At 44.6% G+C, this 8,936-nt stretch overlaps 1 pseudogene; it reads right to left on the reverse strand.

Moving 5' to 3' along the window:
* Positions 1 to 337: 337 nt before the first annotated feature.
* LOC123230574 lies at positions 338 to 8,731 on the reverse strand (annotated as a pseudogene).
* Between the last annotated feature and the right edge of the window lie 205 nt (positions 8,732 to 8,936).

Below are 8,936 nucleotides of genomic sequence, written 5' to 3' on the forward strand. Positions count from 1 at the left end.
TAGACAATTCCTCATTCTGCTACTTGCTCAGTCTTATGGGTATTGAGAGCCAATATAGAAACTCAATTGCAAGGTTTTCAGAATGTAGGTGCAAAAAATGAAGAAAATAGAAAGACAAGAGTTTTCCTTCCCCACCACCAATGAAAGGAAGATGGACCAGTAGTTGAATGGAGTAGAAAGAAATGGTCTTTTCCCCTAAGTTTTGGGGAGGCCTGAGTTGGCTAGGAAATAGTCGATGGGAGAGATCAATGAGGGGTGCATGAGAAAGAAACACTTGCTGGAATAAAGTCTTAGAATACAGAGAGGTGTCTTGGAATAAGTTAATGGGGATGGGATCAAGAAAAACAATTTATTTTAGCAAGCAGTATTTCTTTTCTTCTGGAAATGGAAGGAATGAGGAAAATGGCTAATGATTTTGAGAACTTGAGAGAAATGGAGTTAAGGTCCTGTGCAAAGACTTAAATTTACTGAGAATACATTGGGAAAATCAGTTGCTGCAAATACGGGGAATAAGAGACGGAGATGGCTTTGGACTTGAAGTCAGAGGAGCAATAAAAGCTAAGAGATTTCCTTCAAATATAGGGTTTCCTTTTAGTTTGCATTCATTAATTTTCAGTCAAAGACTAGTTCTTGCTGAAGTTTTTCTCACACTCACTACATTCATAAAGCCTTTCTCGCTATAAGCTGCTATGAAGCTGAGCAAGTTCTTCTCACCAACTGAAGATGTTCTCTCCAGTATAAACTGATGTTGAGAAGGCATTGGCTATGGAAGAAAGCCTACCCTCATCGATGAACATGCTGTGAAATCTTACGTCCAGATGTGTGCACGGGTTGATGACTTTCCAAGATCAATCACATCAACAGTTAATAATTACATACTCTCCCATCTGATGTTGAATAAAGTCACTACTCAAGTTGAAGGCTCTTTCATGTTTATTATATTCATATGGTTATTCTCCACTATGAATTTTTTGATGGATAGCAAAAGTTGTGCTAAGAAGGAAGGCCTTCCCACACTCATGACATTCATAAGGTTTCTCTCCAGTGTGGATTACCTGATGACGAGCCAACTGTGAGCTCTGGCAAAAAGCCTTCCCACATTCATGACATTCATACGGTTTCTCTCCAGTGTGAATCCTCTGGTGTTCAGTGAGTTCTGTGCTCCAACTGAAGGCCTTCCCACACTCATTACATTCGTAAGGCTTCTCTCCAGTGTGAACCCTCTGGTGAACAGCAAAGGTCGTGCTCAGAAGGAAGGACTTCCCACAATCGGGACATTCGTAGGGCTTCTCTCCAGTGTGGATTCTCTGGTGCTGGCTAAGCTGAGAGCTCTGGCGGAAGGCCTTCCCGCATTCGTGGCACTCGTAGGGCTTCTCTCCACTATGAATCCTCTGATGTTCAGTAAGAACCGTGTTCTGGCGGAAGGCCTTCCCGCATTCATGACATTCGTAGGGCTTCTCTCCAGTGTGGATTCTCTGATGCACAGTCAGCTGGGTGCTCCGATTGAAAGCCTTCCCGCATTCATGACATTCATATGGCTTCTCTCCACTGTGAATCCTCTGATGTACGATAAAGTTCGTGTTCAGAAGGAAGGCCTTCCCACACTCTTGACATTCATAAGGTTTCTCCCCAGTGTGGATCCTCTGATGGCGTGTGAGCCCTGTACTCAAGCCAAAGGCCTTCCCACACTCCTTACACTCGTAGGGCTTCTCTCCAGTGTGAGTTATCTGATGCTGAGCCAGGTGGGAGCTCCATCGGAAGGCCTTCCCACAGTCATGACATTCATAAGGCTTCTCTTCAGAGAGCAGTTTATGATTTTCAATGAGGTTGGAATTATAACTAAAGGACTTCCCCCCCTCATTATACTTGGGGAAAATTCGTGAGCAGATTTGATGACAGTTTCTGAGGGCTGAGTATACCCTGAAGCCCTTCCCGTGTGTATCACATCTGGAGAGAGGATTTCCTAATGAAATTCTTTGTTGTGGAAAATGAACTGGTGCCAGAGGAGCAATCCTGACACGATGAAGAGCATCATGACCTCTCCCTGCATTAAGAGGTCTCCTGTGGATGGTTTCTCCTCCTCTACAAGGTGGATCATCATAGTTTAGCTGCCTTCCTAATCTGGAGGCACATACCCAGGATTCTCCCAATTTGGAAACGCAGATACCATTCTCTGTGGATCTTTCTGAGACTGATTCTTCCAGAGAAAGGCCCACCTTGGTAACAGACTCCTTGTTTTCAGGCTCAGCGTCCTGATCTGAAAGAAATAAGAAACAGATAAACAGCATCTCTTCCTGCAGCTGGACCCAGGGTCCTGTCTTCTTCTGCCTCTCCAATCATTAAAAATGTAAATGGCCCGAGGCCAGACCATGGCTTTTCTCTAATTATTAGTCATCTGGATCTTCTTTGATACCCTTAAGACCATAAAGAGTATTAAAAAGTACTGAGAAAAGTCTTTGATCCCTTATCCGCTGGAGTAGGACTCTTGGTCTTAAATTCTGGGGTTCAGTCCCCAGATATCCTGGCTCTCAGACCCTCAGCAGACACATCTGATCATCTTTCTATGCTCACTACACTGATTGGATTTATGCATAAGTTTTTAGATTTCATTTTTTGAAATGATCTAGTTTAACTCTAATGACCTTTTCTGTATCTTGTTTGGTTCATAAGTAAGGTAGGGAGGGACACCTTGCATCTGATATAAAAAGAAAAGAAATAAATGGAAGTTAAACAAGAAAAGAAATAAAAGCTGAAAGTTGATAGGAGTCAGATTTCGAAAGCAAAAACAGGGTTGCTGAAGACAAGACTACTGAATTGGGTAAGTTGAATTTCATTGTTCACTAAACTATTCTCAAAACTTTTAGATTCTCTAATTTAAAATTCTCCTTACTTATCACCACTGAATAACTAAGGGTTAAAGAAAAAAAAAAAAAAGGAAGATGTGCTTACTGGACTGGCACCAATTTCGTCCACATTCATGTAGACAGTCGACACTTAGTAAGTGCTTTATAAAGGTTTGTCTCCATCCTTCCTCCTGTGCCATGTTGTTTCTCACCAGAATGCCAGTATTCAAAATATTGATTTTTGTTTTTAGAAGTTGTCTGAGGTCACCAAAGGAGCTCTGCAAGTTCCTGAAGGCAAAATCCACACACTCGCCTTCTACCTTTTAATTCTGGACTTCAAGGAGCGTCCCGTCGTTCCATCCTAGACACAAGCATGGATGATGAACTGAAGGGCCCTCGTGATCAGGGCAATGACCCGTTCTTCGTCCATTTGGTTCTTTCCCAGAAGAGAGGTTAAAGCAAACACTTTGGGGTGGTCACAGCTCTCTTCCAGAAGCCTTTGAAATATTTCTGAGCTTGATTCCACCAGAACATCATCAGGATGCCAGGAGGCTTCTTCAGATAGATAACCAGAACATCCCAGAACAAAAGGGTAGGAAAATAAAAGGGATTTTTTTCACTTAATAATTTTTATTTTTTAGAAAAGTTAACATGGTTACATGATTCATGCTCCTACTTTCCCCTTCACCCCCCCCCGCACTTCCCCCCCCACCCATGGCCAATGCACATTTCCACTGGTTTTAACATGTGTCATTGATCAAGACCTATTTCCAAATTATTGATAGTTGCATTGGTGTGGTAGTTTCGGGTCTTCATCCCCAATCATGTCCACCTCAACCCATGTGTTCAAGCAGTTGTTTTTCTTCTGTGTTTCCACTCCTGCAGTTCTTCCTCTGAATGTGGGTAGCATCTTTACCATAAATCCCTCAGAGCTGTCCTGGGTCATTGCATTGCTGCTGGTACAGAAGTCCATTACATTCGATTTTACCACAGTGTATCCGTCTCTGTGTACAATGTTCTTCTGGCTCTGCTTCTTTCACTCTGCATCACTTCCTGAAGGTCTTTCCAGTTCACGTGGAATTGCTCCACTTCATTATTTCTTTCAGCACAATAGTATTCCATCAACAGCATATACCACAATTTGTTCAGCCATTCCCCAATTGAAGGACATACCCTCCTTTTCCAGTTTTTTGCCACCACAAAAAGCGCAGCTATAAATATTTTCGTACAAGTCTGTTTATCTATGATCTCTTTGGGGTACAAACCCAACAATGGTATGACTGGATCAAAGGGCAGGCATTCTTTTAGAGCTCTTTGGGCATAGTTCTATATTGTCATCCAGAATGGTTGGATCAGTTCACAGCTCCACCAGCAATGCATGTCCCAATTTTGCCACATCCCATCCAACATTCATTTCTCTCCCCTTCTTTCATTTTAGCCAATCTGCTGGGTGTGAGGTGATACTTCAGAGTTGTTTTGATTTGCTTTTCTCTAATTATTAGAGATTTAGAACACTTTCTCATGTGCTTATTGATACTTTTGATTTATTTATCTGAAAATTGCCTATTCATGTCTCTTGCCCATTTATCAATTGGGGAATGGCTTGATTTTTTTATACAACTGATTTAACTCCTTGTATATTTGAGTAATTAAACCCCGTCAGAGTTTTTTGTTATAAAGATTTTTTTCCCAATTTGTTGTTTCCCTTCTGATTTTGGTTGCATTGTTTTTTCCTTTGTACAAAAGCTTTTTAATTTAATATAATCAAAATTATTTATTTTACATTTTGTAATTTTCTCTAACTCTTGCTTGGTTTTAAAATCTTTCCTTTCCCAGAGATCTGACAGGTATACTACTCTGTGTTCACTTAATTTTTTTAAAGTTTCCCTCTTTATATTCAAGCCATTCACCCATTCTGAATTTATATTGGTGTAGGGTGTGAGATGTTGATCTAAACCTAATCTTTCCCATATTGTTTTCCACATTTCCCAGCAGTTTTTGTCAAATAGTGGATTTTTGTCCCAAAAGTTGGGCTCTTTGGGTTTATCATACACTGTCTTGCTGATGTCATTTACCTCAATTCTATTCCACTGATCCTCCCTTCTGTCTCTTAGCCAGTACCATACTGTTTTGATGACTGCTGCTTTATAGTATAGTTTAATATCTGGTACTGCTAGGCCCCCTTCCTTCACATTTTTTTTCATTATTTCCCTTGATATTCTTGATCTTTTGTTATTCCAGATGAACTTTGTTATAGTTTTTTCTAATTCAGTGAAAAAGTTTTTTGGTAGTTTGATAGCTATGGCACTAAATCGGTAAATTAATTTGGGTAGAATGGTCATTTTTATGATGTTAGCTCGTCCTACCCTGAGCAATCAATGGTTTTCCAATTCTTTAGATCGAGGTTTAATTGTTTGGATAGTGTTTTGTAGTTGTTTTCATATAATTCCTGTCTTTGTTTTGGTAGATAGATTCCTAAGTATCTTATATTGTCTAGGGTGATTTTAAATGGTGTTTCTCTCTCTACCTCTTGCTGCTGTGATGTGTTGGAAATATATAGAAATGCTGATGATTTATGTGCATTTATTTTGTATCCTGCAACTTTGCTAAAGTTGTTGATTATTTCTACTAGTTTCTTAGTTGATTCTCTAAGATTTTTTAAGTAAACCATCATATCATCTGCAAAGAGTGATAGCTTAGTCTCCTCATTGCCTATTTTGATACCTTCAATTTCTTTTTCTTCTCTAATTGCTACTGCTAGTGTTTCTAGTACAAGGTTAAATAATAGAGGTGATAATGGGCATCCTTGTTTTACTCCTGATCTTATTGGGAAGGCTTCTAATTTATCCCCATTGCATATGATGCTCGTTGATGGTTTTAGGTATATACTGTTTATTTTTAGGAAAGGTCCTTCTATTCCTATACTTTTCAGTGTTTTCAGTAGGAATGGATGCTGTATTTTGTCAAAGGCTTTTTCAGCATCTATTGAGATAATCATGTGATTTTTGTTTATTATACTGTTGATATGGTCAATTATGTGGATGGTTTTCCTAATGTTGAACCATCCTTGCATTCCTGGTATAAATCCCACCTGATCATGGTGGATGATCTTCTTAATTACTTGCTGGAGTCTCTTTGCTAGTATTCTATTTAAGATTTTTGCATCTATGTTCATTAGGGAGATTGGTCTGTAGTTTTCTTTCTCTATTCTTGATCTACCTGGCTTTGGAATCAGTACCATATTTGTGTCATAAAAGGAGTTTGGTAGGACTCCTTCTTTGCTTATCATATCAAATATTTTGTATAGTATTGGGATTAGTTGTTCTTTGAATGTCTGATAGAATTCACTTGTGAATCCATCAGGCCCTGGCAATTTTTTCTGAAGTTCTTTGATGGCTTGTTCAACTTCTTTTTCTGATATGGAATTATTTAGATATTCTATTTCTTCTGCTGTTCATCTAGGCAATTTATATTTTTGTAAATATTCATCCATATCACCTAGATTGCTATATTTATTGCCATATAACTGGGCAAAATAGTTTTTAATGATTGCCTTAATTTTCCCTTCATTAGAGGTGAGGTCTCCCTTTTCATCTTTGATACTGTCAATTTGGTTTTCTTCTTTCCTTTTTTTTATTAGATTGACCAGTACTTTGTCTATTTTATCTGTTTTCTCAAAATACCAGCTTCTAGTCTTATTTATTAATTCAATAGTTCTTTTACTTTCGATTTTATTAATTTCTCCCTTGATTTTTAGTATTTCTAATTTAGTTTTCATCTGGGGATTTTTAATTTGCTCGCTTTCTAATTTTTTAAGTTGCATGCCCAATTCATTAATCTTTGTCCTCCCTAATTTGTTAATATATGCACTCAAGGATATAAATTTCCCCGAGTACTGCCTGATTCTGGGCCCAGAACCCGGCCACCTCTGAAAGAGAACCTTAGAAGGGAAGGCCCAGCCGCTAGGAGCCAGCAAAGGAACATTTGGAGAGGGCGTTCCAGCCAGGTGGTGCGGCCAGCAGAGGAGGACGGCGACGGGGGGCACCTATGCCAGGACAGCAGGCAGCTCTGCAGAGCTGGGTGCCGGAGGGAGGGGAGCGAGCGAAGGCCAAGAACGTCAAGAGGGTCTCTCTGTGTGCGTCCTTTGCACCAGGGACACGAGACCCCCGGCGTGCCCCCAGCCTCCCCCGGCGTTCCTCAAGCCTCCCCCGGCATTCCTCAAGCCTCCCCCGGCATGCTCTAAGCCTCCCCCAGCACGCTCAAGAAGCTACACACCGCCACAGGGTAGCCCCGGATACCAGCTGAGGCAGGCCAACCACCAAGGCACGATGCCCGCAGAGGCGGGACGTCTCCGTTCTGACTTTCCAAAGCCCTCCACCACCCTGTCCAAGAAGTCAGTGGGATCCCCGCAGCGCCCTGACCACCCTTCCTGCCTCTCCTTGCCAAAGGAGGGCATCGTTCTGCCGTGCCTGGCTGGCAGTCCGTCCGTCTGTTCCAGGAAAAGAGGCCCTGAAAGGGCTGGTCTAACCCAGGGTCACTGAGCTGCCAGGCTGAATGGTGGACGGTCCTGGGCAATAAGTGGGACCTTTTACAAATCAGAGGCAGGGCACAAGCTAAAATCTCTGAGAGAGAGACAGAGAGAGACAGACAGGGGGTCCCCCTCCCCACTTCCCTCTGTTCTCCCCGTACTCCCCGAGTGGAAGCACCACCGATGCGCACTCCAGAGCAGACAGGGCAAGTCTGTCCACGCGCCTCAGAGGTTTCCATTTTGTCCAAAGAAGAAACAAAATGCCTGACCTGGAGTTCAAGTGTGTGAAGATCTAGTTCTAGGGGAACGGGCCTGGGAAACAGGTGTGGGAGCCAGACAAAGGAGGAAGGAGGAAGCAGAGCTGAGTCACAAGGGAGGGGCCCCTGGAGGGCGACAGGCCATCCACCAAATGCTGCCCCAGCTCTGCGCTCGGCCGGGGAGGCCCGGGGGACACAGGCAGGGAAGCGGCCAGGGAAGCAGGCAGGACGCGGGGCCTCCACTCACCCCCTCTGAACTGTCTTTCTGAGAACTAAAGGAGGGCGGGAAGGCTCTGGTCACAGCCACAGAATGAAGGTCACAAAAGGTGGCACTGACATGCCAAAACTGCCCTGAAGGAAACCCTGGAAGGCAGCCTGGAAGCAAAGGTCCAGGAGAGGAAGGGCAGGGTGGCGTTCTGACCAGAAAATGCGATTTATGGTCCCTGTTAATGGCTCCAAGTGGCCCATCCACCCAGGAAGGCACTGCCCTGCCCCTGCTCCCCGCCTGTCTGTGTGTGTTCGTGTAGGTCAGGGACATTCTAAGGCCCGACCCTTGTGGCAGGCAGAACGGGGGCCCCTGAGCCTGGGCGGCTGATGCTCGGTGGCCCACACACTCACCTGGAGGGCAGATTCCAGGGCTGCTTCCATCGGGCCTCCACAGCATTTGCCCTCGCTCCAGCCGGACGATTACCTCTGGGCTGCACGTGGCCAGTCCTGCCCAGGGGACACAGAGAAGGCTCAGCACACAAAGCTTCCCTGGGGGCGATCCTGGCTCCCCAGAGCGGGATGAGGGGCCACAGAGAAAATGGCCTCCTGCTGCCCCCGGGCTCAGGAAGCGCAGCCGCCCCGACTCCCAACATCTGTGAGTCACGCCAGACTCCCTCCCCAGGGGTCCCCGGGAAGGCGTCCTCACCCAGGTAGAGCAGGTTCTGGTAGTTCTCCAGCATCACCTCCCTATAGAGCGCCTTCTGAGGAGGGCCCAGGCACCCCCACTCCTCCCAGGTGAAGTCCACGGCCACATCCTGGAACGTCACGGAGGCCTGCAAGACAAAGGCACCCGCGTGAAGGCCGTCGCTGGGGCCCCAGCAGGACGGCAGAGGCATCCGCTCTCATCCTGTGGGGCCAACCCCGGCCTCAGCTGAAAGGGGGGACGGATCGTTCCCGCAGTTAGAAAGAGACACACATGTACGTGCTGATGAATGTGGCCATCAGCCTCCAGACTACCTCTTACTCCTAGCATGCCTGTGCCTGCCCAGGGAGCCCCATTCCTACTGCCTGGGGGAGAAGGCTGGCCTGCTCCCAGGGCTC

The sequence above is a fragment of the Gracilinanus agilis genome, chromosome 1 (genome assembly GCF_016433145.1).
Source record: "Gracilinanus agilis isolate LMUSP501 chromosome 1, AgileGrace, whole genome shotgun sequence".
Classification (NCBI taxonomy): Eukaryota; Metazoa; Chordata; class Mammalia; order Didelphimorphia; family Didelphidae; genus Gracilinanus; species Gracilinanus agilis.